We start from the raw sequence: 25,190 nt of genomic DNA on the forward strand, positions 1-25,190 counted from the left end.
TTCTAGATCTTCATATCTGTCTATTTTCCAGAGTTTCATGGGGAGAAAGGGGGAGAATTTTCTAGGGGGATGGTGCAGAGAGCAGTGTTTTTTTATTTTTTATTTTTTATTTTTTAGAAAGTTTGTGTGGAGGGTGGAGAATGAAAAAAATGGAAAAAAGAAACCCCACAAAAAGAAACTATAAAAATAAAATGTGAAGAAGAAGAATCCTAATATTCTAGTTTGGTCAATGAACTGCTGCCTTTCATAGATGTGTCAATACTGCCATCTCTTGCCTCTTCAGCAACGTGGGCAGAAAATTGTAGTTTAATGAAAATTGGAGAATGAATATACATTCACATATGCATGCACATAAAAGAACTAAGTTTTCCAACAGAAAGGTGAGTGAACGTTCCCTGCTACATAATTCAGTGTTTTGAGAGGAATTTTATTTTTTTAATTGTTTTCTTTCTGTTGCTGTGTAGCTTCATGTGCACCTTATACAGCTGAGGTGACTAAAACCTTAGCTGGTGATTTATATTTAAGAGTCTAATGCAATTTCTGAAGAGGAGAAAAAAATCCAGATTACAATCAAAAATGATCCAATTAAGCTTGTATGTCTCCCCTTCTGTGACGATAATATGCATGCATGTATATAAATACACATGAAAAACGGAGATGTACATGTTGTTAAAAAATGTCGATTCAAATATGAGCAAGTAAATCTTTAGATAGGTAAAGCTCCTACTGAAATACGAAATTTTCCCATGAAATAGTTTCCAGAGATTGCAAGCATGTATGTGTATATATGGTAATGATGGGGATTTGGCTTGATAGGTCACGAAACTTCATGTCACATAAATGCAGTGGCCAATATTTTGGACTTTATGACTATGAGCTATAGCAGAATTATTATTTCATTGAGATAAACTCACAAGAACTGCATAGTCATTTGTCAGTGAGCAATGTTGTTTTCTAAGCCGATACAAACTACATAGCAAGCTTAAATGCCCAGCTCTTCAATTTTAAGATCTTAACAAAAAGATATGATATTATTTTTTAATTGTTATTCTGCGGCATTACTTATAGCAGAAATCTATAGCCTTCTAAGTGAAAGCCAATGAAAGCTTCCTATTTACAGTAAAAATTGGATGGGACATTTTCTGAGATTTAAATGCATATCACTACTTAAGTGATGAAAAGAAAGATTGTCGTTTGATTTTTTCTGTTATTGTCATTTATGATTTCATCCTAAACCCACTGGAGACAGTGACCTTTACTGACTGTAGGTTAGGTCATTAAAGGTGTTCCTGTGCTTACCTAAAATTACAAAGTGTGGTTGTGCTCGTGTGCTTTGATGACTTCTCATCATTCAATGTTGTGACTTGGAGAGGCATATGATGATAACGTAAAGCTATGGGTCAAGGTTACCGTCCTCTAGTTTTCCGCTAGCAACCACAAGGTTGCCTAGCATTCACCAGCTATGAGTTGTTCATTAGCTTAGTACTGTAATGCTACACATGCCAAACTAGTATTTTATTATCCCCTTTCCTCACCATTATTCTGTTTGTTAAATTTTGAAATTAGATCTGGGCATGTGTGGGGTGTGTGTGCACGCATGTGCCCGTGAGTAGGAAGTGAGATGTTTATTAAAGGCCAGAAGCACTGAAACCGACAGTTGTCTTCACTGCAGAGCAAATGCTTTATCAACAAACCGCAGGTGTACAGCACCAAAGCAGATAAAAACATATAAGACCTGAGATGACAGTTCTGTGTTCAAAATACATTAATCACCCAAAGTAAATTTGTGCATCTGTTATACGCTGTAGGTGTTTCACTTGCTTTGTTCCAGAGATATTGAAATAGGTGAAAATCTTTTCCCTTTTCGATGTGGTTGGTCCAAGAAGTATACACAGCACCTTCCTACTCGTTGTCTCCTCTCGCTGTGCCACACCTGCTCCACTTGCTCCTTTGTAGCCTTGGCACAATGCGCAGATGAGGAACAGACAATGGGACTCTATTGTGTTCTGAGGGGCCAAAGCCCATCATGTCCAAAACAACAAAAAGGCTCAATGTTGTGAGTAAGGTATGTGGTTCAATTAATGTGACGGAAATTTTCCCATAATTACACCTTTCAGTCAATGGACTGTTGTTTCATTTACCATCTACCAGTAAATTTGAGCCCTCAGATTAATTACAGTCAGATAGGTTTCAGGCAGATCTCCAAAGCCAAACAATTTCCACCGAAAATAACAGTCTTCTGATCTACCAGATAAACATTGACCAGTCTGAATGAATGCTGGAGGACAACGGGTCTACAGGCTATAGAAAGCTGAACTCATGCATAAGGGTAGTAATATTAGCTCTGGTGGGAGGAGCCACCTTGATTCCGCTATCTGTGCTCCGCAGATTTTGGCAGAAAAAGAGCACAGCAAAGAACTAAGCAGGATCATGACATTTGTGCTTCCCAATCAATAGGGAGATGGCGAATCACCCATTGGACGCATGAACCAAGCTAAGCTTTGTCCATAGGCTTAAAACTCTGTATAAGTATTTTTTCAAAGTTTTAGGTACAAGACAAATAGATGGTGGAAGAATTCTCTGTACAGCTTATAATCAGCAATGAGGAATACTTTATTTCCTCTCTTAAGCACTTTGTCTTCATTAATTCCATTTTGTCTCCTCTGGCTTAACTGTTATACCTCCAGCAATACATATAAGAAATACATGTAAAGAAGCCACAAGCTCACACCTACATATGCTCTCACCCATCAGCAAAATGCAGCAGCTCCTTAAATATAAGCAGGGCACTTCCCTCCACATGATACCTCATACACCAGCACTTGGGAGTTATACACGTCTACTTAACAGGATGACCAGGGACTGCATTTTAAAATTCAGAATACTGGCTTCTCACAGGGAATATTTCCTTTGAGCATGTTCCCAGAATCATGCATGTCCAGTCAAAAACATGATTGCCAAGATATGGAAGATGAGTCAGAATGGGACTCTAAACTAAATATGTGTGAAGGAATCCTATTAAAGACATTTATTCAGTTGCATATGATCTTTCTCTCCGTGAAGTGCAGCCTGCAAAATTACCAGACACAAACCAGGAGGTGTACAAGTATACAGTCGGAGTGGGTATCACTCCCTTGCCACTGTCTTCTTGACCTGTCATCTTCCTCTCTCCCTCTCTGTCTCTCTCTGTCTCTCTCTTCGTTTATTTGCAATAACTACCCTCATGCTTTCAGATATTCTTACAGAAATTCAGGCTGATTCTGTTTCCAGCTTGAATACCTGCTAGTAAACTGAAGTGGTAATGATTTTGCATCCTAGGATTACGTGATCCTTAGAATTAAGGAAACCATTAGGTCTCTCCCTTAGAACTGAAAGATCTGACCAAAGAATCTGAATTTGCCTGCGTGTATTTCAAGTATTTTGCAGCCAAAGAGATTCTGTCCATCTAGTAGAATAAATCGTAGACATCCTATTATTTTTGCCAAAACCTGTGCATTCTTCAGTATAGTATTTTTTACTAAGACTACTCTTCTCCTGTATGATCCAGATTTGTTCATTTCCCCCTTTTCCCTCCCCTTCCCCACCCTTCAGCATTCTCTATCGATTTTATGCCATGAGCAATATTATGGCAATGATACTGAATAATGTCCTGAACTTACTCCAGATAAATAGAAGCATTTTAGCATAAATATACAAACACTCTTGCAAAAGTAGATCAAAGGAGATTCAGGTAAGACACATGGAAGTCGAATAGTTTGGGGACAGCTCCTTAGTTATTATTAAGTAGATTAGAGTCAATGAGGAACTTCTTGTTTTCGTCAGACAAACATTGTCTTGACCTAATAGCCTGCTTCTCCTCAATATGGAATATGGGACAACTGAAACAATTAAAAGAGGAGAATAAAGCAGATGTCATGGCCTTTCCATTCTCCTCACCAGCGTGGAGGGGAGGCACTAAAATGGTAAAAAATATTAAAATATATAATAATTGTCCTTTATAGTAAATCACAAATTTAACTTTCTTCCCCCCATTACTGTCTGATATGCATTATCAGTATCTGTTTTCCTTTCAGAGAAAAGTCGATTCAACTCAGCTCAGTGGTTCACTAAAATTTCCTAATGTTCTTAAGGATGTTTCTCTATAAAACTTGAAAAAGGATCCTTAATCTTACCAAACTCCTCCATTTTATCTTCTACCCATAAATTATATTCCCATCTGAAGCTGCACCGGTAAGATATGTTATGAATTCTTTTACGGGTAATTCATTCCTTTCTTTTCAGTGCCTTTGTACGGTTTCTTTTAGGAGTCATTAGACTTCTGGCTACCCATTTGAAAAGTTTCTTAAGAATCCCTTTTAAAAATCAGAAGTTTCAGAGAGTATAACTACCAATTTTTTTTTTTTTCCTTCTTTCCCTTTCTTTTTTCTTTCATGATGCTTGCTGTTTTATCCCTGAGTGTTTGAACTTCCCCATACTCCCTAAGTATATGCCTGGAGTCACACTGGACATCACAACAGCTCCAGCAGTTGCCACTCTCACTCGAGCCAAGTTTACCCTTTCAGGCTAGCGCTGGCCACCCTCTTGCGTATGAATGCATAGGACATCTACAGCTTTTGGGGCTTTGCAAATATTTTGAAAGTTTGAAGAGAGTTAGGTTTTTTGTTTTTTTTTTTTTTTTTTCCTAGTAAGCTGAATAAGTCTATTTAATTTCCAGTTGTATTTCAAAAGAATACTGGCTAGAAGCAGGCAAGGGTTTTAGTAATATGGGTTATTTTTAATAACACAGATTAAAAGAAAACTTATATGGAAAGGAGATCTTTATTTTATATATGTCTAGTTACCATTGACTTGAGAGTTACTTGGCTCTTTTTCTGAAGGTACCAGCTAGGAATAGGAAATTTGGCAGAGCTGATCAAGGTTTTGAATGCAATGCAGCAACCCCTTCCTTCCCTCATACCTCAAGAGGGTATGCAAAGCTCTTCACTGTCTCAGAGGAGAAGGAAAGTTTTGTGAGATATGTGTCCTCAAAAGGTAGTTATCTGGGCCAGACCCACAGGCCCACTAAAGCTGGTGGGGCTTATCTCATAGGTGAGTTCAGGATTAAGATGCTCAGGTAAGGTTTTATATCTATAATAGCCAGGTTCCTCAGTGTGTTCCTTTCCACTTCTTTCACCTTTTTTTGTTTTTCTTCATTCTTTTTCCTCCACAGTGCCTGATCAGGTCTGTGACACATGAGGTATATGGGAGTATACCTGAGATCTCTTCTAGCCCCTAGGAATAAATCATCGCTGCCTGGTAGCTTCTGAAATACGCTGATCTTTCGCAGGAGTCCCGTGATGTAGTTTTCACTGGTTCCTGAAGCTCATTCCCTGACACTATAATTTAGTACCCCATGTTTGTCCCCCTTTCTGTTTCACCACCGCTGAGGAAAAACCTGCAGTGCTGCTCGCTGTTCAGTTTGGTCATTTCTCCTATATAAAGGTTACTTTTCATGTGGCGACCAGAAAACATTTCTTCCTTTCAAGTGGTAACACTGGATACAGTCTAAAGCTAAGCAGTCTCAAGAAGCTTTCCATATTTCCACACACCTATACACGAGATTTTATACAAATACAAACATAAAGGCATGTACATGCATATGTTTATATTTATATTTATATTCTGTCTCTTTAACAAGAGAGTCTTTGTAATGATTTAATGATGGGTGTTGATGGTTAGAGGCTGCTTCTGTCTCCCTTAACAGTATGAATAAAGCAATAGTGCATCTGTGAAATACAGATCTGTAAATCTCAGAACAACAAGGGTAGTTTGTGTGTTTCCTTTTGCCCAGAATCTCCCATTTGTGTTAAGTACATGTTTTATTTATTTGCTCACGTGTTGTTTCTGCTTCTTTGGGATATCGGTAGGATTTCTTTGTGTGTCCCTTACTGTTTTGAGACAAGGGATGGCTGAATCAATTTCTGTTCTACTCTCACATGCATCTGAAACACGACCTTGACCCAAACTGGTCATTCATGGAGATTCACAAAAATTACGCTCTTTACTATATGCATTTTTGAATTTTTGCTGAATTAGGAAGAAAGATGTAGTTCTAGGATTCTCAAGGGACAGCTCTGTCCCTGAGATATTTTCAGACCAAATGTTAAGACTCAGGAGATTTTATTAGCTCAGGTAAACTCTCAATAAACATCCTTTGGGTGTTTATCAACATTTATCTGAACCAGAAGTATGTGAAAGTTCACTTGTCACTTGACTAATCATTGTGACATATGAAATCCACTTTCTTTTCTAAACTGGAGAAAGACATGAACTGAAATCTTTACTATATTTAATTTTACTATTGAAAAAAAAAAAAGATAATATAATAAGAAAGAAAAGACTTGTATTTACTTGAGAGAGAAATATAGAGGGAGATCTCTGGTGAATATCCCAGACGATGCCATTTCTATAAATAAATGCAGGTACCCATGGTTGTATTTTTCCTATCAACACCACAATAAAATAAAAATCCTACCTATATGCCAGAAGAATAGCTGGTATGATAGCATGACACCCAGCATGTTATAATGAACTAATCTTGGGCTAATAAGGAACAGCTCCAATACTCCAGCCCCAGTTTTTAAAGGCAGCAGCTCCCTGCTGATCTTGGAAAAATCATTTAACTCTTCTGCTTCTACATGTTGGGACAGTTTAGGCCAGTAAATTTATAAGAAATCATTTTACCTCCATTTTGATTTCTGTAGCCACTGTGATGGGGGGCGGGGGAGTGAGAGGAGAATCAGCGAATAAATTCCTGAGTCTTCTATCCAAATAGGGATGCTTAAATCAAAAACTGAATCTTCTATTTCAGCTTGTAGGCATCTAACGGATCACCTGGCTGGAGGTAAAGATCTGATTATGAGAGCACTGACAGAGCAGCGGGTATTTTATATGAAAAGTCAGAAGGGTCTTTCCCTCTCCTGCCAGGTCACGACCACGCTTGTGCAGATGGGTGTGAGGGGCAAAGATTCATTACGGGTCAGGTGGAAGCAGGGGTGGATTGCACCTACTAAATGGCCTTCCAAGGACTGCTGAAGAAGTGAGCAGAACCGCATGGATGTGTGCATGTGTGCTCTTTTATCAATGTTCAGCATCACCCTTTTGTACTGCTAATGAGAGAACTGTGTTTTGTATAGACTTGTTTTGCAAAGTGTTTCTTTGATTCAACTTCCACGTGTTGCTGAAAAGATTAATCATACATTTAAATGCCTGTGAGGCTGGAGTTTTGGGAAGGAGAGTAATTAATGTGCTGGACAATGCAAAAGCTCTGGGTTGAAGCATTTAACAGCGGGTATTTGTTCTCTAAAGGACAGAGAATATTAAACTCTGCATGTACCCTAAATACTATGAACTCATGCCCCATTATTTTTTTACAGGTTAAAGCTTAAAAGCACCTGAACAGGGTGACTTCCTAGGAAGGCTGTTTTAACCAGAGATGTAACAGATCCTTGTTCTTTCCTTACTTCCCTAAAGGACTTGGTGAAGCCATTTAAAGTCCTCACCTTAGAATTCATTGGTAAATCAGAAACGATAGTTTTTCCCACCATCATAAGATAATGTAATAATGAAGAAATCTATGTCTGTTGTCAAAAATTCACCAGTATGCAGCCATTCCCAATACTGTGGCTAGTCTGAGGAAGTAGCAAAAGACTTTAACCAGAATGAGCCTGTGATCAGACTGCAGCAATAGGGAAGTCATTTCCGTTTCTGGGTGAGGAGGTCTGTGCAGAAAGAGGGTCACAGGGAGTTCACATTATCCCCATTATTGTGCTGACAGTCATCTCCCAAATCCAAGAGTTGTGCATGGGGCTGTTATTACAGTCATTACAAAGGGGTGATGCCGACAGAGAAATGGGTTTTGCCATTGCGATCAGAGCACAGACTCGCTTTGGACATAGGATTTTTTTTTCTCTGCAGTTGTCCTTGGTCAAGGGGGTTCATGAGCCACAGATGACTGAATCTTTTGAGTAGAAAGTATAAAACCTCATACTTAACTGTCATGAATAACAAACAAAAGAGCAAATATCTTTCTTCTCTCTTTCCACTTTCTATATGCACAACTTGCAAGTCGTCTGATCTGGTACTAGAGCCCATTAAAATAAAAAAGGAAACTGCACTTAAAAAACAAGCCAAAAACCTCCAAATAATTGCTTTCCATCCTGTGTCATGTTTTAATTAAAGATAGCAGCACCACAATCTACGATATATCTGGAAATTATTAGAAACCTTTTCCAGAGGCAAAAAGGATCAATACCTCTTTGTCTCAGTGGCATAAAACATCACTGTGTTACTTCTTTCCTGCTGGCGAGAGAGCAAGTGGAAAGAGTCTAAGATGGGAATAATAGCAGCCCTGAAGTGGGGAGTCATGTGCCAGCTCAAAGGAGCACACTTTTTCTTTTCTTTTTATTTTAAAATGTAAGCGGAGTGTTTTGCGTAATCCACTTGCACCTCTGTGATCAGCTTTGCTCCCCTTTTGTCAGGGGCATGAGCCAGCACGCAGAACTACTTGCTTTGTTTATGAGATGGAAAGAGTCAAGCCACTGAAGAAAGGAAATGTAATGGAGAGGTTAGAAGAGGAACCTGAAATCAAGAGTCCTGGCTTCCCTTCTTGCTGTCACCAGGGGTGTGCTGCACGACTCTGCTCAATTTGGAGCTGAAAAGATGGAGGTCTTGCACCTTGCGCAATGGTACTCATGTACTCCTGAGAGTAGTTTCTTGTTCTTGTTTGTTATTACTTGTTTGCACAAACTGACTTTAGCTTTCACTGTATCGCTTTTTGAAGAACAACCTGACAACAGTGGCATCAAAGCTAGCTGTGCCTCACTCAACATGTTGAGAGTGCTACCTTAACCTCTCCGAACCCGTATGTACCATGGCTGAGGGTCATCTCACTTGCTCATTTGATTTTCTCCAATTGTCAGTGGAGACAAACAGGTATGCCTAGGCTGAGATTGTAAGTGAATCATGACCTAGAAGCACCTGGTCTTTTCTCCCTGTTATAAAAGGAGCCAGAGGGAACGAGCTCAGATGTTCATATTGCACTAATCTGGAGTTAGAAATCAGGAAACCGTGCCTCAGTTACTTCAGGTATAAACTGAGATAACAAAATAATGAACAATGCCACATCTAATCAGCCCACTTTTACCCTCTTATCTCTCTGAGTGGGGAGTACCTGCTAGGGTAGGAAAACTTCTGTGAACATATGGCAGAAGGGAAATGCTACCTACAGGTTGTATGTTGCCCCTTTCCAATAGGGTTTCTTTACAAAAGTCACTGAGTTTCCTTTCTCTGCCTAGGTTGCAAGACAAAAGGCAGATGGGGCAGAACTAGGTACGGTCCCTGGCATAGTTCCCCAAGTACATTAGTGTATTTCTGAACTTAAATGTAATTAAAACCTAACGTTGTTTGAAAAGTCATTAATTTCTAGGACACCCTTACCAAATCCATAAGTGTGTAGCCTAAGGACCACCAGATCATTGACTGACAGATTTTAAGAGCAGAGGGAGCTGTTTTGACCATCAAGTCTGATTTTCTGAGTAACACCAATTTCCCTTGCTTCACATTTGCTCAGCTGTCCTTCAGCTAGAGCATATATTTTAGAAGAAACTAAACCAGACTCCCAAATTCTTGGCTTCAGGACTCCACAAAAGACGTCGTTAAGGAACTCCTATCATTAATTAACTTCCAATTAAGAAAGAAAATATTAATATGTTTTGAAAAGGATTTATCAACAAAATATTCACTAGAGCAGCTGACCTTACCATCATGTATTTGGAGTTACCTTTCTCCCTGAATCATCCCTGGGCCTGAAGGTCTCAGGAAATTTCTCCCCAAGTCTCAGCTTCCTGGTGAATTTTCTGTGCCCTCTCATTCATGGGGATGTGATAGGATAACAGCCGCAATCCAGCCCTTTTTGTCTGGATGTGCGGATGAACGGTGCTGTATAAGTGTAAAGTGTTATTATTATTGTAAGGAAGTAATAATACTAATAAAACAAAATGAATCGAAGTCTTATCTTCAGATGGTTATTTTAGCAATCCAGAAATCTAAAGCCCATGAAATAGACAATTAAGAGGGGTTAGATACTTAATATCAGTCGTTGTGTTTTGGTAGAATTTTGCAATAACGCAGCTGCTATAATAATACGGATTTTTATTTCTCCTTACAGAAAGGAAGCACTTATGTTTTCTGAGAAGCCTCAAAGTCCTGCTGCAGAATGCAGAGCTCTGTGTATGTGCGAGCGACTCTGTGTGTGTGCTTGCACCGAATGCTCTCTCCTTTTGCAACAGCTCCATCTTTGGGAGATAAGGAGAGAAACGGGCTCTTTCCTTTAGCTGGCTTTGCAGACAAAAGAAACCTTGGAAATCCTATGTCACCCTGGAATATCTTTTTTCCCTCTCCCCTTAAGTCCTCCTCCCCAGCTCTTGATCAGCTGGGGAATAAAAAAAAAAAAAAAAAAAAAAGGTAATACACCCTTTCTCTCATTTCTGATATAACTGAGGGCCACAGTCTCGTTTAATTAGTCTCTCTTGTGTGGCTTACAGCCCTGTTCAAGGCAAACATTTAACCCTGGGTTTCAGCACTGTTGCTTAGCCACTGAGTTTTCCCTTTTAATTTTTTCTCAGGAAAATGTGGTATCATGTTAATGGCTATTAATTGGGGATCCTACGGCTAAACCATAACCACAATTGCCTACCCTGATCATAATTGTTTTGCTGTTGCAGTGTGTGTCCCTCCCCCCCATCAGTTTCTACTCACTTTTATTGCACGCCTAGGCTGCATACGAGCTCTTCCATGTTGGGGTTGACACTTCAGTCCTTTTTGTCTATTTGAGATCTGGGGCCTGGGACACCAGGACTTAGAGACCCTATAGCAAAGCACTCTCTGTCTTCTCAGGATCCCCATCCCAGAACTCTCCCATGAAAACAGTCACTTCTGTATATATTTAATAAGGCTCACTTTTTCCTTTTACAGTGAAGATAGCTGCAGAACAGGATACAGAGACTCAGAACTAAGGACTTCTCTCATGCACAAGCTGCTTTTAATCACTAAGCTACTTTTTACACTCTCATTTTCTAGCTTCATGAACCTTCCATTCCCTTCCTTGCAGTGGCCCGTCTCCAGCAGCAGATATGACAAGTCTTCCTCACCCCCTCCATAAACCTGATGGACAGGGCAGGATCCAGGGAAGTGGGAGCTGCAGAGTTCACAGCCTGTGCTGGAGGTAGACCCAGAACATAAGTCTCCCACTTCAAGGATGAATTCTCTCATCTCTAGGTCGGTGTGCAAGGAAGGGGCAGTCACTCATGAACATGCCTTTCTGTTCTGGCTTCAGTGGTTATGAAAAGGCAAGTAACCCTACTGCTGTTTCTGTGCAGGACCTGATCTAGTCAGTGTGTGGTGGGCCAACTAGGTGAGGTCCTTCAAGGGACATACAGCAGTGCCTTGGGTCCTGATTAGGCATTGATAGGTATTAAATGTCAAGGGTATTCAGGCCAAGAAGCTTGTAAGAAGGTCAGATGGAGACTGCAGGAATTACAGTACTTGCAGTTGAAAAGAGGTAGGATTTGGTGTGTTGAGAGCCAAATCATCACATGTTGAGGTTTAATGACATGTGAGGGGGGTTAAATTACAAGTAATTCTTGAACTGTCAAGCCCAAGGTCACTTCTTTCGTGAAGGCAGGGAGGAGTAGAAAGCAAGACTACTGAAAGGAAGGGAAATGTCAGTTGCAACAACGACACACAAGGAAAGGATAGAGATGCTAGAGTGCCGCTATGTAACCTGTTCAAGACCAAGAGATCTCAGGGCAAAAAATAGGAAGCCAAAACAATTATGGAAGAAGACAGGGTCCACAATAGGCTGGGAACAAGACTAGAGTGGGGTCAGGCAGTTGTATCTCAAGAAAGAGTAAAACTAGAGCTTTCAGAGGCAAGTTCATAACCTGCAGAAAGAAACTAGATCCTGAATAATTTAATGCAGCTCAAGAAGTTTGGCATTGGTAACTCTTTGTCGACTGTTGGCTGCTAGATGGATATGGGGTGGGATTAGTGTGTAAAGCAAGACAGAGACCTTTCTAACAATTTAATCCCATAGCTGATTAAGTTTCAATGTCCAGAGAATTTCCCCAGCCTTACTAAACTTAGTAGTATAGATGTAATCATCATGATCTAGCCTGAAGTCACAGGGAAATCTTTAAATCCAGATCTTCTGAAGGCCAAACTAGTAACTTTAGCATTCTTTGGTGTAATGAAAATCATGAGTGTTCAGAGTGCAATTCACCACATGGGTTTTGTCTGCTAAGATCCCAACTTTAATGTCATTGGAACAGAGGCACATGTTGTCCTATCTCCACTGCTCTGCTGCATCCTAAGCAATTCACCTCCTCCAAATTCATGCTGATAAAATCTCATTGCATTTCTATAGCGTACTTCTGATACACTTCCCACTTTCAGTCTAATCTGCAATCCCTGGCATTGGCTGGGGTTTGAAGAGAGAGTGTAAAAACAGCTGTGTAGAAAGATTTTTTTTTTTTTTCTTGTAGTATTTTAGTCACAGCTAGAAACAAAAGTTTCCGGAAATCTCCTGAGACAGCCTGTTCTTAAGAGAATCTGTTACTAAAACTAATTCACAGAAAGTTTATTGCCATTCATAGTGTTCCATAAAGTAATAATTTTTGTTTCCCTAATTCCAGGGTTTCTTTGCCCATTAACTACTGGGACTGCAGTAAGGTTCCAACATCTGAAAACAGCGCTTTCGGAGTCAGACTGACCATCAGCTGTTCCCCATGTTGACCTTCAAATTCTCACATTATATAGGCCTGGTATGGGAACAGCATTTGAACTTCTCAAGAGCTACATCTAAGTCAGTCCAATTCTTAAACGTCACATATATATATATATATATATATACATATGCATATATGGATATATATATATATATATCTCCATAGTTAATTGCATCTTTCATTGGCAGGCCTTACAGTGAGTGCATGACGCATAAGCTAGATTATAAGCTAGATCCAGAGCTGAGGTGACAATTCATAATTTAGGCCCTCTGATACAGTAAGATGGAGAGTTGGCTACATATGCTGCCTAATATAGTAGAAATGACAGGGAAAGAGATGGTGGAGCATGCCTGTTCTTAGGATGGAATGGGATATTTTGGGTATTTGTGCCTACTGAAGAGGCACAGATATGAATCTTCTGCTAGAATTGAATGCCTGAGCTAAGTTTATCCTTTCTCACAGAGAGCACCAAGAGTAGATGAAAAACTTTTTCCTGAAGGTCTTTACTCAGTAGCTTAAAGGTTTGAGCATTCATCTGATCCATAGGAAACCCAGGGTCAAGTACCTCGTGCTTCAGTCTTGATTTCCCACCTTTCTAACCATGGAACTATAAATTATCCTGAAATAATATTTGATCCTAAAATGATATCAGTCTTCAGTCTCCTCTGCATATTAGTTGGCAAAACAAGTCTCATACTTATTTGTAAAGGGTTTAAAAACATAGATATGAGCCTTGACCTACAACTTTATCATTCTTTATTTTAGCTCAGCATATTCCTCTGAGTAAACTGTATCAAATAACGTTGACTTACTGTAAACTTCACTTTCCCTTTTCTTCCCTTTCAAAAGCCCTTCTGGGACTGTAAATGCAAAATATGATTACGTGAATATTGTTTACATCCATCAATTCCTCATTCTTCAGAATGTCCCTGAGAGAAAAGTAGAAAATATAAACTGTGGTCTTGTCCTGGTAGGGGCTGTCCTCATTTCAGCCACTGTTCACCTGTGTCACTGTGACATATAGTCAAACAAGCATTATCAAAGTGTTATCACCCTGAATGGTTTAAGATTGCCGTGAATTAAGGTGTTTTAAGTTCTAGCAATGTTGCTAGTTATCATATTGCCCTGAAAGGGGAGGAAACAGCTCGCTGTGGTCTGGCAGCTTTTAAACCCTCGAAATGGCTGCTCATTACGACCACGGGATCATGCGGTGAACGTAAGGAAGGCTTCAATGTGCAACCCTGAATTGTACTTCAATGTGGAATCAGGGTGAGTTTTCCCAGTACAAATCACCCTGTTTTCTCCATATACTGATTTGCCCTGACCTGGTTATGTCCTTGAACAGTCACCAGCATTTGAAAACCCAGGAGGATATAGCACCATTTGGGGACTGAAAAGACCTGCTGCTCTAAGATACTGTGTAGACCAGGGCAAATGACTCTGGCTGCCCAAACTGTGCTCTCCCTCTGTATCTGTGGCTGGCTGGACTATAAGCTCTTTGAGATACTGCACATTCCTCTTCTACTCTGTGCTTGAAGAGCCAGGAGTATGCTTACCTCTGTTGCATTAGGTAGGTGGTACTTTAATGCACACAATAATTGGAATAAATTCTCCTAGGAATTGATAATAGAATGAGAAATATTCTGAAGTCATATTTTGTTCTCAAATATACTCTGGAATTTCTCCTTAAATATTTTTTGGAGTAGGGAGAATACTGGTTGCAGTCAATAAAACATTTTATTTAATTTCTATCTATATCTTGCCTTTAACTTTATGGTTAAATATAGCAATTCTATTTCTAAATTAAAAGGTTAAAAAAAAAAAAAAAAAACTAAGGTATAAACAGCTTCCATTTGATTTTACCCGCTTGTTGTTTTTTTGTTGTTGTTGTTGTTGTTTTGTTTTACCGAAGTGAAATTTTATCATAATTGACATATTCTCATGGAACTGACTACCAGAAATCATCATTTCTAATGGATAAAATGTTCTTTTGTAAACATTGCAATTAGTATTGCAGTTAGTCTTACAGCAGAATCAGTCCTGTCTCTAGACAAACCCCACATTAAAGGGACTCTGCATTTGTACATATCCTTGGTGTAATTTGAAACTCTTTTCAGTGGCACCCTTTATACCTTCCAGAGATACAATTACACCTGGACTTCCACCTTAATGCCTCTAAAATGCTTAGTGCTTTCTTCCAAGAGGTGACTAAGAGTTTAAGAACATAAAAGGCTGAGTAAGTATCATCAGCAAAACTTCCTGACTGGAGATATGATGGCCCCCTCATGTTCACGCTGCTGATTCAGGCTGTGCGTAAGGAGGGAGAAGGGAAATTTCTCATGTTTTTAGATAAAATGTTTATTTTATGACTCATATTTCCCAAGTAGATACCTGACTATGGCACAAGTTTAACGATCCAAGTCAGCTCTACCCCTGCCTTCTCACCTAGCTGCTCTTCACTTTGCTCTGGTTTGTAATGCACCTGCCTTTGCGGCACAGAGAAAGTTGAGATGGGTTTCCATGCACATAGTTTATTAGCAGGGTCCATAGTTGATGACATATATCAACTTTAAAGTTGCCTTACGGGGAGGAGGGAAGGAAAGAAGGAGGAGAAAAGAGAGAAAAAGGAAACTTTATCCACAGTGGCCAGCTGGGAAAAGGAACTACGGTCTGCCCAGGTAAGACTCTTCCTCTGGGCTTTCCTCCCAGTGCACCAGGTGATAGCAATGACCAAGTCGATAATGATGAACAATTTTTTTTTCTTACTTTCTCCCCAGTACAATTACACTTTTCATCAAGACTTGCTCAGTCTCCCCATTGGTAGTTACTGCTTATGACACTGTTAGTGCCGATTGGAGCATGCCTGATTAGCTGCAGGTGTTGCACACTGATTGGTCATTAATTTTTGGTGTATATATTATTGATAATATTTACTGACTGTTAAAATGACTATTATTTGTTAACTAGTGGGCTGTGTTTGTTCTAATACGAAGCTACAGAGTAAAAGCCACTGGGTGAGTGTGAAGGGATCTTAGCACGGAAGTAGACACTAAATGCTACAGGGCAAAAATGGTTAGGAGACAGAGGAGGAGCAGGATGATTTAAACATCAGTAGCTATTACTCCGGAACAAAGCCAACATAACAATGACCAATAGTGCAAGGCAGTGAGGTTAAAGGCACTTGGTACAGCATGGTAAAGGCTCTATGGCACAGCGGCCTGGGAAATGTAAAGGAAAGGTTACCAAGTTGAAAGTAAAAGGCAGGTTGCAGAATTGCAGGTGGATAGTCCTTTGCACTGCAACACTTAGGGCAGGCACCTCAGGCATCATGCAACATTTTGTCTAATAGGTTCCCTGATTTTTTTCAGGACTATTGTGGGAGACACCATCAGGAGAAGAATTGGCAGCTTTCTTCAAGATGGGTGTGCTCAGGAAAATGAGGCAGTGAACGTGAAGCATTTTGGCTGCTGAGCCTTGTAGGGCTCTGAGGAGACAAAAGTGTTTTGTTTCATTTCGGTAAGGGAAGAGATGCAGGGGAGAAGGAGATCTTCAGTATTGCAGAAGTTAGGGCCTCTACATTGGAGTTTGCTGAGCATAGCTAAAGTCAGTGGAAACAGGTACAGTTCACCAACATTTCTACAGGTTATTGAAGAACATTTGGTACCCAGGGTCACCAAAGAATTGAATTATCCATTGGAGATGCCTACTTCTCTCCATTCATTATAGAGAATCTCTTGTGACTGAATTTCTAAACTTGGCACCGCAGTTATATGTCTACACTTATTTGGGATAATTCCAGGAATTTTTAAGCTGGGAAAATGAGTCACAGAGCAAACAAATGACTCATGAAAAGTCACACAAGAAGCTTACAGTCTCACCTGTTAGACCAGGAAAAATGAACAGGAATCTCTCAAATGGTAAGACACACAAAAAGTACTGAGCAAAAATTCCAGTCTCTTTGCAGCTCCCAGGGTTTAGTGGGGAGGTTCCTAGAGCAAGACAAAGTAGCTGAAGGGAATCTAGTTTTTGCAAACTCGACAGCTCCTCTGATGATTTCTTTTTAATTTTTAGTTGCTCTATATCCCCCTATACGAGCAGTGATCATCTACCCTCCCCCCCCATGGAAAATAATATAATTTTCCTTACTCTTCCTTATCGATTTTCTAGTTAAAAAGAACCCTTTTTTTATGTAGCACCAAATGCAGTATGCAGTGCAAAAGAACCAGAACGGACATCTTGTAAAGTGTACTATTTTTCCAGTGACCTTTTCCCTACCTTTCTCTCCTGCTTCCCTTTCTAAAAGCTTTTTTTCTTCTTCTTCCTTTTTGACCTTTTTGGGTTTCTGTACATTTTCATCTGATTCCCTCCTCCCTTTTCTCCTTCTACATCCTCCTTACAGAAATCATTTACTATTGAAAAGGGAATCCCAAAATCCTTAATATAAATGTTTAAACTCACCATATTCTAGTAAGTTCAACATGAACACTCTTTTATTCTGCTCTTGCATTCTCCTGTCTTGAAGGAAGTTGTTTTTTCTCTATGTAATAAGAAAGAGTGTATGTCCAGAATTGCAAATTGTCTTAATAGACAAGAAAAACTTATACTGCCCGGCAAGTGCAGAGTAGTGGGAAAAGGATTTACAGGGCAATGTCCTGTCACTGGTCCTTTTATGCTCACTGTCACCAGACATTTGAGAATCCACAAGTCACAAGACGTGTCCTTCAAGCCACATAGACGTGCCTTCAAGCTGCTGATTTATGTTACAGAGATATATGTGCATATTGGGTGACCTGAAAGTTGTACAGAACGATGAATTGTGCAGAAGTCCTAAATGATCAACATTTCCAGTGAGATCTCCCTTCCAGTGAGATTCCTCGTACCACTGGGCACATTAAGGCTGTTGGTCTCCTTGTTGTCTCAGTTCCCCTGCTCAAGAAGTTGGAGGTCAGCAGAGTGTAGCCCTGTCAGCCAGTTATGGCTAGCATCTCTGGTCTGGGAGCAGTCAAAGTTGTGTCTGTGCTTTTCTATGAAAGTGGACAAATATAAGGTGAGGAGGTGTCTCAGGGGATTTGAGGATTTCTCAGGTCTGTACACACTGTGTCTATGTGGTCTTTCTTAGCAGTATCTATCTCAGGTTCTATTTTTTTCTGTAGAGATAGGATTCAGTTGTTAGAGTTTGTTTACTCAAAATATCTACGTATTGGCAGAAGTTACATACTTCTCTGCTGACCCCCAGAGGAACCCAAATCTCCATTTTCTTCCATCTCACACTGTCCTGTCTACCACTGCGTATACTGTAAGCAAAATGCTCTCTCTCCAATTTGATAATGCAATCCTCATCGTAACCTAGATGCCTGTTACAGGGTCAGGGCCTATATTAGTTTCCGTCTCAGTTTGTATCTATATACTTCTGCTTAGCTTTGGGGACCACTGTGGGGCCATTTGTGAAACGACAGTGCTATCTGCCGGGAAGATCATTACAGGCAGAATGCATTCCAATGTGCAAATTACAGTTCTGCTTATAGGGAATTTGTTCTGCTTAATACAAAAAGGCTTTAGAAAAAGGAAGGTCTCACCACACTTTCCTCTAATCTGGAGCTGCAAAGTTAACTTCCATGCTGTGCAGAAATGCACAAGCAGGGTTAAGTCAGTTTTAAAAGAGCATCAGTTGGGTGAAAATGTGTTTGACCTTCACAGGGTTCTTCAGTCATTCTTCAGCTTGAGTGGCTGAGTGAAGAGTGTGTCATTCTGTCATATAAAAAAAAAGAAAAAAGAAAAAAAATTTAAAAATCGATCCTGCCTACCCCTGAAAGCCTTAGTTTTCATTGGCATCTAACTGACATAAATAATATTTGGTCAGGTTTTCATTGCTATTTTTATTTAAATGTTCTGCGCTATGCCAGCTAGCAGCAAGGTCCATTTTTACAGCACAGTGAATTCCCACAGTTCTGGTAAATATAATCAGATAAGGGGAAGTTGAACTTAAACCTTCTGTTGCAGTCAATAAAAGTAAACTTCATAACGCAAGACTATATCCCTATTTATAATTGCTAATTATAGAAATCTATTCAAGGACACTTTAAAAACAGTTTTTTTAAATCCATCTAATAAAAAAGCAGAAGAATAGAAAGATTGAGAGAGCAGGAGAGAGGCAATGGGAGCTTAGAAATGGAAAAGATGGAGAATGCAAAGCAATGTATTTACTTGCTCTTCATAGAAGGCAAAATATTCCCCAGATACATTCACATTTTTCTTCAATATCGTAATTTCTCTATGACAGTTATCTCGAATTTCTGCGGGAGCCTGCTGGCCAAATGGATCTAAACTGGATCCACTGGATAGATCGTAGAAATGTTGGGAAGCACAGTGTTTTTCAAGGAAAAAACTACCAGAAGGAGAAAAACCATCTGTTTCTTACAGTGCTTTTAAGGTTTGAAGACAGGAGACAATGCCTGTTTTACCATATTTGTTTTGCCAAATTACGCAGAGGGTATAAATACTGGCAAGTGTTAAATACTCAAATTAAATTCTATATGGCAAGAGAAAAAGTCCCCCAGAGAGCAGTTCAGGAGAGGAACCTATCATTTGTACTCTGAGCCATCCTCTGTATGGAAGTGCTTTAAGTATCCCACAGGAACCAAAGTCCTAACTCGGGCATCAAATCTAAATACTTAAAATCAGTCACATCAACAACTCGCATTGTTTTCTTGAGTTTTTGTTTTCTTTTACCTATGTAGTATAGAACTTGAAAGGAAAGTTTCCTGTATGCTAAGGCAGTGCCAACTTCAAAACTAGGCATCTACCTTCCACAATACAAGGCGGAGAGATGCTTCGAAGTGCGCTAGGAAAATCACTAGCCCAGTATGTTCTAGATCATTACCTGATGCTAAACTTTTTAAAGACTGAGCTGTATGTTTCCTAGTAGTATAGCCTCAGAGTAGAAGGCAGGATAGCTAAACGGCTACATCCTAGAGATATCAATACATTTTATTAATCATGGACAAAGAGGTCCTTCCAAAGAAGCAAGAATATGAATGGCCTGACTATCTTCTACAAAGATATGCATCTGATAATGGGGAATTGTTAAAAGTATTCATCTTTGGTCAAAGAAAAGGAAGATTTTCAGCTGGACTGTTTTAAATAGCCTAAAGTTGAGGGACTGAAAACAAAAGTATAACAGCATATGCCCTCTTTGTGGCACAAGACAATATGCAGGACTCATGACCCTTTCTGCTCTTGCGAGTGGGTGCCTCACCGCACTGTGTCTCACATCATGCCATGCAAATATTCTCTCCTTACCAAAACAATTTTGTGTTGAAGATGGTTCTTGATGTCAAGGGTAGTGAACAGTTTGGTCTTAGCAAGGACCAAAAGAGCATCAGGAAGAATAGAATGCCACATGCATGACCTCTGACTCCAATGATGCCCCACAGCATTCCCTCCAAATCTTTTTTTTTCCTCTGTTTTCTTTTTAATTAAAAAAAAAAAAAGGACGATCTTTATTAGTGCTTGAGGAAGTTTGGCTTTTGACAGACAGTTTTGACTCTTGCAGTGAGTCAAAACTCACTAGCAAGAGAGATACATTTCTTACAAAATGATGAGTCAAGTGCTGAGACTTCCATAGAACAGAAAAGATGGGAGCAAGCCTTTAATCAAGCACAGTCCTGAAGTACTATATGGATAAGGGGGAGAGGAGGAAGCAAGGATGAATGGAGGAAGTATATCTCGAGGATTGTTTGATACATGGGAAAAAAACAAGCTAATAAGCAAGTTTGGTGAAGTGCCCATTTCATGTCCATCTGCACCAAGGAAGCAAAAAACAACAAAATGTCTGACTGAAACAGTAGAAGGATCATGCAAGGACAGCATCCAATTCCTAAAGTCAACTCAGAGAGGTCCCTGGGGTTAGCACACACTTTTCGGCAAGCACGCTAGGACAGGACTGCAAATCCACACCGCAGCTGGAGCTTCACCTCGTTCTGTACCACGGGCTTGGCCCCAGCCCCAAAGCACGGTACCACCACCCGAACCATGAGCACAGCACCTGGGTTGTCCTGGGGAGCGCCCGGCCAAGCCATCAGTCTGCTTGGCTCTAGAGGCTCCAGAGAGTGGTGGGAGGTGGTGCGGCTGCAGCCTCGTACAAAACAGTGCGGCTTAGTGATGTGACCCCTTCTCTTCTGGTGGGCTTTAGGTCAGATTTCCAATGGCTTAAAAGTGTCTTTAAATGCATATAGTAAGTCTCTTCTTCCCTGACATCAGTGATGAAGGGCTGCACTCTGCGAGAGTCTTCTGGTTACAGCACTGTGATGCTCTGAACACTTACTCCTCCGGTGTCCTTTTATATCAACCTTTACTATATGTTATGGCTCTGAAAGAATTGAAAGCCAAGACAGCAGAATATATTGTGTTTCCTTTGTAATTACTCAACACTATTTTGACATCAAGGGAACTGGTGGGTAATATTTGTTGTTTCCTTTTTTAAACTCATAGCTTAATGATTTTTAGGGCAGTCAGACTGAAATACCATAATATTTTTAAAAAATATATTCCCGTCTTATTGGCTAAAAAAAAAGAAAAGAATGCAGATAATGACAGAACACAAAGGACGGCTAAATAAAATCAGAATCACTCATTCGGTGTTTAAGATCACTTTTAGAGATTTTTTTTTTTCTTTCCTTTAATGCATACATTTTTTTGAGAAGTATTTTCAGGAAAAAGAAAAAAGGGGAAGAAAAAACAAAGTATGTTTAAGACTTGCTTGAAGACATCCAGAGTTAATAATGATATACACTATAGAAAGAACAACTCTGAGAATGGTGCAAAGTGCTGCAGACCCAGCTAATTAAAAATGAGGTTATTAGTTTTTAGTTACACAGCAGTTACAGATAATGCTACACAGAGCCTGAGTAAAAGCACATTTTATATTGTAGTAAGAATTGAATTTTATGCGGCATTTTATTTTATTTTAAAGGGTGCTTCTATTTAAAGAGAGGCAGATTTCAATTATGAGTTAAAATGGACTCACTATGGCTTTGCTGTATGTTTTTAGGGGGGATGGGGGTGGAAATTTTCCTTGAAGTTTGGCACTGCACCAAAAATAACTTTAAAAACTTGTGCCTCACCGTAAAAGACAGTTGCCAAGATGCCCAAGACATTTGGTTATGCTTGACATCTACAGATTTTGTTTTCCAGGGTGATCAATAGAAATTGCTTACCTGTTTTCAATTTGAAGATCCAAATATCATTCTCAATCTGACGCTAAGTGTTTTCCAGCAAATTTATGGGGCAATTGAAAAAACAGCTCAGTTCCTATTTAAGGAAGGAAAACTGGCTTCATTTCTAAAAGTATTTAGCTTGCTGAATGCTTTTAGAAATCTATCTGTTATTTAAATCTTAAATGGCTGCTGAGACCTTTGAACAAGTTCATACTAAATCATATATACTGATAAATGAATCTCGATGTCTAAAGCTCTTTGCTGGGTGTAGTTTTAACACTAGAAACTCTATGTAAGAACTAGGAGTGAAATCTCCTGCCACTGAAGTCACTGACTGATTAAAAATTTCTTTGATTTCACTAGGATCACTCTAAGCATTTGGTCTGTTTGTAGAGCTTCAGTCACGCCGGGGATTCTGTATTATTTATAACAAGAGGGAACGTGAAAAGTAACTTTTTTTGAATGTTTCTTCCAAATATCTTTGGCTGAAACACCGTTCCTGGCTAATTGAAGAAAGAAGGCCTCTAGAACAACAAACAAAGGAAGATTTGAAAAATGCAGCCAAACACATCTGAGGCTACTTTGAAACGAACTGATAACCCACCCCCCAAAAACATCATTCAACAAAACATAATCTGTAAATTATAATTTCTGTCTCCCCGTGTATCTATTTATCCATTCACATGTGGGCTGGCCTGCAGTCACAGAACATTTTCTGGCTCCTGCCATAAGATCCAAACTAAAAATAACCTCTCTGATATAAAGGTTAGTCTATTAAACCTAGCTTTTTGTCTAATAGCAGAGGTGAAGTGGTTTTACTTGTGTGTAAAATCAAGCAGAGTCCTGACTCACATCTCAGTCATGATCAGTCATTCTCGGAATTCCCAAATGCACACTGCTTTTGAGCTGCATTTTTGAAAACATATATATTTTTTCGAATTGTAAGCTTGTTCAGTGAGAACAGTTTAGGGGATTTCCCTGTGTAGGGGACAAATGTGGGACCACCTTCCTTGCACCTAGAGTTGTCAGCTAACATGACAAAGACTAAATAAATACTAATACTTCAGGCTGAGGACAAAGCCAGAGAGATATTTCTCAGGGCGAAGCACGATAAGATCTGCTTATTTTTTTGATATTTGACCAAAATACATGCAGTCCAGTTCCAAAGGACTGTGCCTATACTTCTTAGCTAAACAGTTCCAGAAAATATCGCTGGATCCTGGAGCACAATTGCCTATGAGGTTAAATTGTTAGAATTGTCCCTAACGTTGTTTTGGCCTGGGCTAGACAATTTCTGGGAACAGTTCAGGAGGTAACATGGGACAAAGACGATTGCCAATAGGCAGTTTGGATGAGTCCACCAAGTTTTGGAAGTTAAGAGAATTTCCTAGAGAGCAGATAGACCAATCTATGTCAGTTGGCCTCTATGTCAAAAAACGGTTCTGAGCGTGTATTATTTACTAGTATAGATGTAGCTTTTCTTTAAACATTGTATACTCCAAAATATCACAGAACAAAGCCTGAATATGATGCAAAAAGTAAATTAAAATCTGAATAAAAACTTCAGTTAAATCAAGAATGTTTTCTCCAGAATTTTATTTTGTAACAAATTTAGGAAGGGAAATACTGCATGCTTGGGTCTATTCTGGCTCAGGAAATATTTCAAAATTAAGAACTTAACTGTGATTTACAAAATGTAATTCCATTCCAGTTCTAATTAGCAGAAACTCAGCAAGTTAGGAAAAATGGTGTTGCATCTGTCAGTTGCTCACCACACAACAGACATACATGCACATACGCACACACATTATTCAATGAAAATAAACAACACCTAACACTCTGAAAAGGTCACTCAGTCTTTCTGGTGCAGACACTTTGCTCCCTTTGTGACCAGTTTCACAAAGAGCAGTCTTTCTAACTTCAGCAGTTTAAAAAGCTAACCTTTATGCTTTAGATTCCCCTCATCTCTATTGACACACTCTCTTGTGCTAAGGGCTTTACTTTTCAGGAAAACAGCTCCCACTCCCTCCCACCCGCCATGCTAATCTTGACACAAACATCAGAACCTTCATCTTCGGTTTAGCATTTCAAATGGGAGTTTCTAAGCATCTAGTAAGGAAAAAAAAAAAAAAAGAGAGAGAGAGAGAGAGGGGGAAAAAAAAAAAAAAAACATCCTTGTGTCTATAAGCAGAGGTAAGCAGAACACAAAAGTCTTTCTGCACAAGGGCAGCATTCAAACATTTTATCAGTCCCAAGCCACCGGGCAGAGTGCCTAGCTTCCCTCAAGCGGGTGTTCCTGTGTGCAAGGTAGGGTTAAGCACAGGTACCCAGCTAAAGTGCTGAGGTTACACATTTTTGGGAGTTGCCGTAACTACCAAACCATCATTTAGAAGGAAAAGAAAAACCAAGCAGTGATGAGAGACCCAGCTTTATTCCCTATCTGACTGCAAAGATGATCTGCAGAGTCTGAAGCAAGTCCACTTGAAGCCATAGATGCAGCCTGGGGCGCAGGCTGAGCACAGTGATTGTTCTTTTAGGCTGACACAGATGATCATTCAAACATACATTGATTGTGGAGCCCGGTCATCTTTTCAACACAGGACACTCTGGAGGAGGGGAGACAATAGGATCGGGCCCTAGTCCTTTAAAACCACATCACATGTTTTACAGTAAGAATGAGCATCCTCTCCTTCCATTGTCTAATCTCTGGAAAGGGGTCAAGCCAAGTGCTTCTCTTAAGGCAATATGAAGTCTCCTGGTTTTAGTCAAATATAGACTAAGAAGCCTTTATGCATATCTCTGCTAATTTCCTCAGCTCCATTTAAAGTCAGTGGAGAGAAGGAGGTGCATTCAGTGTGGTTTGTCTCAACCTAAAGCATCCCAGGAAAGTGATTGCCTAGGATTTCCTACTCCTCTCCACTGTCCATAAGGGAAGCCCTGGGTGACTGCCGGTTTCTGCACTGCTACACCTTGTAAGTTTGGTGTGGTGAGTTTCACCCTGGTCCTCCTGAAAGGTGGATCTGAAGTACTATCTTTGAAACTGTACGAGGATGTATTATTAGCTATTCATCAGGTGTTTACGTGCAACAGTCCTGAACTTTAAATCAGGGTAATACCTCCTGAAAAGTGCTGAAAAGACGATACTCTTGCC

This window comes from Struthio camelus, chromosome Z (assembly GCF_040807025.1).
Source record: "Struthio camelus isolate bStrCam1 chromosome Z, bStrCam1.hap1, whole genome shotgun sequence".
In the NCBI taxonomy this organism is placed as follows: domain Eukaryota; kingdom Metazoa; phylum Chordata; class Aves; order Struthioniformes; family Struthionidae; genus Struthio; species Struthio camelus.